The sequence below is a fragment of the Vitis vinifera genome, chromosome 4 (genome assembly GCF_030704535.1).
Source record: "Vitis vinifera cultivar Pinot Noir 40024 chromosome 4, ASM3070453v1".
Taxonomy (NCBI): Eukaryota; Viridiplantae; Streptophyta; class Magnoliopsida; order Vitales; family Vitaceae; genus Vitis; species Vitis vinifera.
In genome coordinates, this window is record NC_081808.1 from 13698073 (window position 1) to 13707890 (window position 9818).

At 38.8% G+C, this 9818-nt stretch overlaps 1 long non-coding RNA gene across 1 annotated transcript; it reads right to left on the reverse strand.

Annotated features, from left to right (window-relative positions):
* Positions 1–6712: 6712 nt before the first annotated feature.
* LOC132253639 (uncharacterized) lies at positions 6713–7663 on the reverse strand. Its single transcript, XR_009465523.1, has 2 exons — positions 7159–7663; positions 6713–6805 (listed from the first exon to the last, which is right to left on the reverse strand). It is a non-coding gene; the product is annotated as an uncharacterized LOC132253639 (long non-coding RNA).
* Between the last annotated feature and the right edge of the window lie 2155 nt (positions 7664–9818).

The window sequence follows — 9818 nt, forward strand, 5'->3', positions numbered from 1 at the left end:
GAAGGTACCTTTAAAAGGTAGCACCCCTCTAAGCCCTAAAGAGGTCTCTACTGACTAAGTTAAGGGAAGCGTGGCAATTAAATGGTTAATTATGGATACCTAAGTAGACTAGATGATTTTGAATATTGCATGCCTAACAAGATCGAATAACAATGAAGGAAAGTTAAGGATGCGTACCTGGACGGCTTCCTAGGCGCTATCATAAAACATCAATGGTTAGTTTAGATAATATATCACCTAACATGCATTTTATCATAGATAATCGCACAATGAAGCTTATATATTAAAGCACCCAAGGATTATATTGAACATGGATATGATCTTCAATAGCATACATCTCTATAGAATTTTTGAAAGTGAGTGAGGGAGAGAGCGTACCTGGGTAGCAAGCTCAACGCCTTTATGGAAAACAAGGCTAGCTAAATAATAGATTCAACATAATCTCATATATACCACAAAGAGAAAGCACAATCAATCAAATATCAAGCAAACAATATTGATGAGAATATCATGAATGTCGGGCCCCCACCAAAGCCCTAATTAATTTTGCATGAATTGATTCTACGAATTCCATTATTTGGAATCATGAAGTTTATTCATGCTTGAGAAAATCAAGAAAATCAAGAAAATGGTTGAAAATCAAAGAAAATAGTGAAAACCTGTGCCGGAAGGAAAACGGCAGCAAGAGTGTGTTAGAATATAGATTTTATGCCTAAAAAAAGATCTAAAGATGGATTTTTCAAAGCTGGGGATGTTTAGTTGAAAGATGGTTCAAAACTTCAATTTAAAACAGTAAATTCTCAATCAAAGAGGTAAGTAAGGGAGAAGGTGTATGTAGCAAGGTAACCATGATGGAGGGGAGTTGGGAGGTTTGGCTGTGACCGCATTACTGGTGATTGCAGGTGTTGCTGTTATTTTCTCTAAATTTTCCCTTTCTACTCTGGTTGCATGCATTCAAGCACCATACACCGCTGCATTCCGGGCCTTTTCTGATTCTTTGAAATTCCCTATATGCGGACTTACTTCCAAGAGCTTTGGCATTAATTCCCCATATGAATCTCTGAAATTTGCTGAGAAATTTAGTCTTTCTGGACTGCCATTTCTGATAACTAGAGCACTTCATATTCATCTACCAAAATAACCACCATTTTGCCAACCGATTTTAATATTGGAGAGAGTAGAAGCTGAAGCTTTTTGGTCTTCTGTGGTCAGAAGAAGGATGCCTGCATTTCAGGAATACAACTTTAAACAATTCCTAATAAGACATTCTTGTACCAGCCACTGTATCATTTTTTGATATCTTCTTTCCCCATATTTCTGAATTTAAATTCTGGGATCCCATGCGAAGTTTCATTGGATACGAATATTTCTGACAGGTAGCCTAACTCCGACATGTAATAACTTTGATGAATTCTGGGTTCGCATCTGGTGTGGAAATGTATAGAAGAAAGAATCTCTTATATTAACATCTAGATTCTGTTTCTATTGTCAACTTGCTCGTAGTTAAATTTCTTCAATTGAATACTCGCATCCTGATTGATATTCTGATGTTCGATTTCCCGAGTAACTTTTCATTCTTCAAGCATATCAAATTGCCTATGGTCAGAAATTAACCTTCAGTCAATAAGATTCAGCAATTTCTTTACGTGTGTGAAGGTAAATGGGTAGTAGGCTAGGGACTTTCTGATGGATTCTGCATTTCTGGATTTTCGAGAGTGGTTGCCAAGAAGACGCCAGGCTCCATCATTGATGTTATGGCTTCTGAGCCTTCTTCAGTCTACTCTCTGTGAGCAATAGATACTTTCTGACTGCAAGTATTAATGCTCAAGTGCCTGCTGCGATTTTCTCCTTGATCATCGAAAACAATATTGAGTTTAGTACGGTTTTCAGGACCTAAGCTTAAAATCTCTTAAAGAACTCTGACACCTTTTCTCTGTTCCAAATAGCGTAAAGAACACCGTGTCCTGCTTTATGGGACTTCTAGGGAGCTTTGTTGGCTTCATCATTTTTTTGAGTCTACTGCTCGAATCATGACCTTACACCAGATTGCTGACGATAACGTCGCACCTAACATGAAAGTTGAGAGGGCAGAAAGAGTTTCTGGGGATGAGCCCTTCTCTGTTATGTTTTTATTTCTCTTCAGGCATTTTCGCTTCGGCTGATCAAATACTGTATACTTAATTGCACGGGTTCATGGTCAGAAGAAGAGAAATTCCAAGATCATCAAAGGCTTCAGTCCAAGTTCAAGCTGTAAGGTTTCGCTAAATTGTTTTGTTGTAGCATGTTTGAGATACTTTCAGCAAGCTTCCTTATGCAATCTGAGTTTTCTGAATGCAATAGCAGCAGAGAACACCTCCAAGACTCATCAGATGATGGATTATCAGTACAACTATACACCATGTTCAGGATACCTGTAAGCAATGATACCTATCCATAGGCAATTTGGTGATTCAAGATTTTTATGAATGAGTATAGCTGGGAGTGGGGCAGCTTCTGGTCTCGAGAAACTCCTCCAAAGGAGTTCAAATTCTTATGATTGCTTGTTCCTTTCACTAACTGTTAGATAAGCACCTTCAGCTTCCTGCAAACTCGTAGGTTTCAGCCTTCACACTTGGCAGCTCAGGAATTAGCATTTCCAGCTGAAACAGCAACTTTCTCGGTATGTAATCGAACTAAGAGAAATCGCTTCTCCTACAGCAAAGGGTTTAACCACAGATTCGGAAGCAGGATCATTTCTGGTGTCAAATGAGACCTCTCGGGAACCATAACAGAGGAGAAAAAATATGGCGATTCAAGATTCAACTTATTCGACTCCTATTGGACGGATTCGAGACAGGCCTTTCTGACAAGTTGTGGATCTCAGTAGCAAGAAAAACTAGAGCGTTAGCAAGAAGAGTATGACCATCACCCGCGTTAGGGATTTCTAAACCAGAATTCACCATCTCATAATTATTGAACTCGTCATCCATTCCTGAAGATATATCAGAATTCTTAGGCTCAAATGGTGAACTGTGCAGATTTGCAAGCATTTCAAGACTGCCTGGGCATTGCCGATCACTATACAAGTTTGTAGATAAAGTGACCAACTCTGGCATTCTTTCCACCTGTCCACTGGAAGTGCCAATTCCATCACTGATTTTAGTACCATCATGCACATTTAATGTCTTATTTGGCACAAGTGACTGAATTGACATAGGTTTACGTTTCACCTGTTTCTTCAACAGCTTCCAAGGCGAATCTTGACAGGAAACGGTTTCAACCGATTGACTAAATTTGATGGTTTGCAATTTGTGGCCAGTGACTGTACCCACACTCAAATTCAGATACTTCACAAATGATTTCACCACTTCTCCCAACCTAGAAGTTGAGGGTGTCTCAGCTTTTGCCCTTGTATGCAGATTCTGGTGCCTAATCGTGTGGTTATTTGAATTCAGTTATTGATATCCACTGTAACTCCTTGTGAACTGAGGCTTCAGAATTACTTGTGCGTGATTTTTGATCAAATGACACTTGCAAAGATTCACTGCCAGGCCCTTCCACAGAATCTAACTGCTGTACTGAAATTGTTCAGGTTAAAATTCATAGCCTCTCCATATGTTGCACATGTGCTAGAATATATTAATGTATTTATACCATGGGCTGTCATCACCTTCCAATACTGCCAGAATGCGCTCATATATTCATACTGCATGATTTCCCCTCCAATTGCTTGGCTTCGAGCTACTGCCCCTTTCTTAGACCAGGAAATCTTCTTTAAGACTGGAATCTGTCCGCCTATCTCTTGTTCTTCCTCTCTTCCTAACGTTCTCAATGTGTGTTACCAATTCCCCTCTTTCTCCATGCATCAATACCAATCAACCAATGAGTGCACCTCACAAAGCTCTCCAATCTGCCAGTCTATCTCTTACACAAATCATGTTATCTGTAGTGGATAAATACATCCCCATCTCTCTGACAAGTGTCTCTAAAGTTAATATATCATTCTTCAAAAGGTAAGCAATAGCGTCCACGCTTGTAGCCTGCTGAGTCGAAGAGCGAGATGAGTCAACGTACGATTCAATGTATTGAGTCAATTAACTTAGTTGTACCATTGTACTGTATAGTTGAGCAGATGCTAAGCCCCTCAAAGTGGAAGAACTTTTCCATGTCAGGTAATGAATCCCACTATATGAAATGAAACAGAGCCCTTTTTTTTTTTAAAAAAATGGAGCTTCCAAGTATACAGCTTCAGAATCTTCTTGGTTGTAAGTGCCTCTATGAAAGCATTCAACCTCTCTTATACTTCTGGATACCAAATACCCCATGACTCAGACTTTCACACGTTCGTTATTCCAACCAGAATCCCATTTTTGAGTTTCTTTGTTATTGAATGTTGTTAACACGTTTCCACTTCTGTGCAGGTTGATTAAAATGAATTTCAGCGGGATATTCCATTTCCGGATCTACCTTAAGTCATGATGAAGGGGGTTCAGTATAGGAGTGCACATCTACAGCAGGTTCATCACCATTATCATCCCTTTTAGTGTTTGGCAGCAAGTTCTGAACAGCACCGAATTTCATAGCGCTGTATAAAGATAACACTGTTTAGTACAAGAACCTTTTCTCTGTTGACTTTAGGGCCGAGGTGTATATTAATCTGCCACTCTCACCTGCATTTACTGACTTGGACAAAATGTCAGGCAGGCCTAAGGGATCTTCTTCAAAATAAGAATTTTTAACATTCAAATTTGCTTCATCTGAAGGTCCAGAAACTGATAGATCATTGAGATATCTGTAGACTCTCCCGAGTTCAGAGACAGTTTTCTTAGAGTTCCAGAATTCTGAAATTGGCACCGGTTCATTACTAAGGGGCTTCTTGTGTTTCTATCAATGCGCTCTCGGTTTAATGACTGAGAAGGTTACTTGAACTCATAATCTTTATAGCTCCTACATATTCTTGCTTAGGTTTCATGAGTTCACAAAAGCTATTGTACCATGAAGTGACCTCGGTCTCAAGCTAAGCTATGATAATCTGTAGGTGAATCTCTGCTTTGATGACTGATTCAACAACAGAAAGTAGTCCACTTTTCACATGATGAGCTAGAAAAATCGGTCCTCTTCAAAAATCCGTTGAGATGAAAAATGATATTTGGCGAGTGTCTCTATTGAACAATAGGAACGCAAGCTTGTGAACAAATATGTTGCCCCAGAATCCATCTGCATCAATCTCTCCCCAATGTCATCATACATTGCTAGCTTTATTGTAGCTACCTGGTCATCAATCCGCATAGGAAGCATGTCAGGATGGTTTAGCAACTCCAAATCCTCCCCAAAGTGGACACTTTTTTGGTGCCTTGCCTTGTCTTGCATCAAAGAAAATCTGCTGAAGGGACATCATTTTGCACAAAGGTAAGCCTTTTCTACTAATACCCCAGAGGTAAGCGGCAATCATGTGCATTTACAAGTTTCCTTTCCTGAAATTACTCCAGAACAGACATCATCTGCATACCTAAGTCTCTTTTAAACATCACATGCAGTTCCAAGATCAACCTTATTCACAGATTCAAAAGCTGGCTTCTTTGAATTTGACTTAAACCCGTTATTCTCATAAATGCCCAGTGCAATTCCAGAAGCCATGGTAGGAGCAGTACAAATCTTTGATTCCGTAGAAATCCTTTTAGAAGAAACAAGCACAATGGCAATAGTAATTGGTAGACTACCAGACGGCAAACTGTTTGCTTTGCGATGAGTGAGATCCCACATACAAAAACAGGGAGAAATTGGTTAGCTCCAGAGCAAAAGATCCAGATCTGTTTGTCATCAATTTCTCACTGTCACTGGACCCAGTTATACCTGCAAAGGCATTAATTAGGTAGTTTCCGGATACATCCCAGGGGTAGAATCAGCAGGTACTACGTTATTTGGCATGTTTAAACTTCCGATATGACCTTGAGGTCCAAATTTAAGCTTAGACTGATAATTTGTATGTCCATTAGCAGCCTCTGGTTTGCTCGCAGTTGGGGATTTCAGCAAGCTTCAGGATTTTCAATATTTTCTAAGCCAGAGCAGATACATAAAAGGTGAAGGTTGGACGAACTACTCCTTACTGATATCAACTGCACTTGAATTAATTGATGGCCACCACCCTTTTTATCTTCAGAATCCATTTTTATTACAATCCGGAAAACCACATTCCTTCTCCTTGGTATTTCTTCAAACATCTCTTGTGCTCCTCAACCTCCCTTCAGTATGCACATTCTGAAATGATGGAATTCCAAGAAGCCGTGTCTCTAATCCCCATATAAATCCACAAATCTACATGACTGTCACCGACCTTAACAAGTGCATAAACGGCCGACAAGCCACTTGGACATGACTGATTGGAAAAATCTCTTCTAAGTGTTGTATTGTGATAGCATTTTTTTTTACAGCAATGGCTGGAACAGAACCACTAACAGAAAAGGAATGGCAACTATCACGGGCTTTCTTTTATACAAACCCACAATATGGAATGTCTAGCCAGAATTTTGAAGGAGCTGATCTCTTTTCTGAATCTCGTGATTGCATACCCCAACTGGACAGCCTTGGTTGCAATTGCTCCTTTTCCCTCTCCTTCTTCCTCTCAAGACTTCTCCAATCCTCCAATACGTGCCCAGCAATGCAGCAGCACAGATTTCAAATCCCACAATCTTGAGCATATACTATGTAACCTCACTGGTCTTCCATCCTTCTAGTGGCTTTATGCAAATATCCATAACAGGATCAACCTCAATACTTGTCAAGAGCAAGCCTCCCAATAATGGCATCTCAAACTTTCTCAAAGGAACTGGAAACAGAGGAATACAGGGAAAGAGCAAAGGACAAGGAAAAGAGCAGGGCATAAAAAATTCACCAAACATGCTGAACCCGTTTCATTATTGTATCCATGGGTTTAACAATCAGTGGGCTAATCCATGGCAAATGTCTTAAAAGAAAAGCACAAAATGCAACAAGCTCTTCTAGTATGAAACAGTAAACCGAAGCATAGTCAAATATTTCCTTAATGGAACCAGAGAAAAGAAATATTAAAGCAACAATAACCAATCCATAACAATCCAACAAGCAATGTAAAAATCATTTGAGAAAGAGGTGGGAGAAGCATGAAAGATGACATAAACGGAAAACCCATAATAGCCATACCTGAAAGTCTCCTCTGCAGCAAGGTGTGCTGGACTTCAGGCTTGCTGCTCCTACTCCCAAGACTAGCCGAAAACCCTGTGAACCGTCCCTTCTGTTCTGCTCTTCTTCTCTCTTGCTCTCTGATTTTCTTCTAGATCTCTCCAAAAAAAAACTCCCCAAAGCCAATCTCCGAATCCCCCTTTTCTCCTTTTTCCTCTCTCACATATATATATCAGCCTCCCTCAAAGAACCCCCCAAATCTGCTGGAGGAAAATCCACTTTCCTTTCATATTTTCTTCCCCTTTGTAACCGATTCCCCATGGAAATAATATACGTGCTATCCTTCTAAAAACACAATCTCCTCTTTTCAAAATTATGTTGATTTTCCTTCCAAATAAATGGCGGCCAGTTTCCTCATGCCCAAAAAATAAATAAATAAATAAATAAAGATACAAATAGAAATAAGAATAAAATAAAGACAAAATAGAATAAAGATTAAAATCAATAAATATCATGAAATTGAAAATCAAAAGGAATTTAAATCACACATCTAAAAAATAAAATAAATAAACAAAAAAATACAAAATAAAAATAAAAATAAAAATAATTAAAAACAAAAAATAAAAAATAAAAAATCAACCACATGCAAGCCATACGAGCTATGTAACCACCCAAAAGAATATGAGTCATGCAACCATGCAAAAACACGAGCCATGCAACCATGCAAACCATGCAAAAACATCTAAAGGTGACCTAGGGTGTGTCCTAGTGTGTTAGGGCAAACGAAGTGGACTAAGTGTGCTTAAAAGCTATCCTAAAAAAAAACAAGAAAAGCCTAAGTCTAAGTTAGGGCTGCCAAGGGTCACAATAAAGGATCAAATAATCTCTCAACCAAAATCTCCGAGGTGACTCAAAAAAGGGTAAGTGGTATGAGTAGCTATGGGCCACCAAGGAACTACCGTGGAGCACTGGAAGTGGATTTAAAGACATGTGCTAAAGGGACAAAATTGAGGGTCTACAGATATCACCATATATGGAGGTACATTTGAAGAATGCTTAGTAAATTTGGAAGCGGTTCTTAAAAGATGCATTGAAAAAGACTTGGTGCTTAACTAGGAGAAATGCCATTTTATGGTACATTGATTACTACTGAAAAGTGCTATTTTTTATATCTAATTATAAGGGTTTTAAGCACCTTTGAGTAGTAATCATATTCATTTAACCCAATTAATTCATTAAGCTCCTGAGTAATTAGTTCTAACCATTTTTAGTGGCAAGTTTACATGTTTTTCATCAGCTTATGAACCAATTCAAGCATGCCAATTGATGGAGGAGCTACTTGGGCGAGTTAAGCAAGGATTTTGGACGTTTACAGGCTTGAATTTCAAATGGAAACACGAGCACAAGCAATGGGAACACCATTTCGCAAGGGGAGGCAATTCACCTTGCCAAATGACCAATTTCGCAAGGTGAATTTCACCTTGCCAAAATTTTGCAAGGGGATTTTCCTCATGGTGCGAAATTTGGCCATTTCGCACCATGAAGAAAGCACCTTACGAAATTTCACAAGGTGGATTTAGGCACCTTGCGAAATGCCAAATTTCGCAAGGTGGCTTTTCACCTTGCAAAATTTGGACCTTTCATCTTCCCCCCTTGCGAAATGCCTTTGAAATCCCCTGTTTTGAGATGCTGTTGATGATATTCCACTGCCGATTCTCCAAGATATTTTGCTTGACTTTTAGCTTTGTAAATACCTATTTTACCCTTGTAATCAACCAATGAAAAGGTTGCTTTTGTAATAGCTCTTGTAATTTAGTTTTTTATTGTCTTTAAATAGAGGTGAAGAGCCTCAGACACGATCATCTTGTAACCTGTAACTTTATATGTTATAAGAGCACTTTTGTTCATACGCTTCTTTTCTCTTTTCTTTCTCATTTTCTTAGTAGCCAAACATCCTTGGAGGATGAAATCCCCAAGGATGAGAGGCTAAAACCTTTTAGTTTCTTGAAGTAATGGATGCCATGTGAAGCTCCCGTGTCAGGATGGAGATTTCCAAGCCATAAATGTAAGTAGCTGAGCATCATAAATGTTTTCATTCAAAGTAAAGCTTTTAATCCCTCTGACTTGCTTTGAATGGTCAATACTTGATAACCTTTTGGTCTCAGTGGATTCTTATTGTTAGATCCACTGACGTTCATTAGTTATCTCCTACGAGCCATTGTATTGCAAGTCGAGGAGATGACCTATACCAATAAAAGAGCATTTATGAGGTTCAACTACCCTTTTTATAAGTTTTCAAGGACTAAAACTCAGTTGTTAAACTCATACCGGTTCGGGAAGTAAGCGTCACCTTAGTTGCTTCCCCAACTCGAGGTAAAAAGTCCCAAAATCTCCATTTTTACACAGTGAGTTAAGCATGGCTATCCAAAGCTTTGAGAAACTTATTTTTCCATCTTTTAACCTATTTTCATGTTAGTTTAGTTTACAACACCTTCATCTTTTTATGTTTTCATCTTAACCCAATTTTTATTAAGAAAAGTTCACTCCATCCTCCGAACTTCACCAGTTAAAGTAAAAACCCTTCCCAGTGTTCGATCCTAGAGCCACTATGCTATAGTAGCTTTGCTACTTTAGTGTAAGGACCTTAGGTATAAATTTTGTTGATACCCTTACATGCCAAG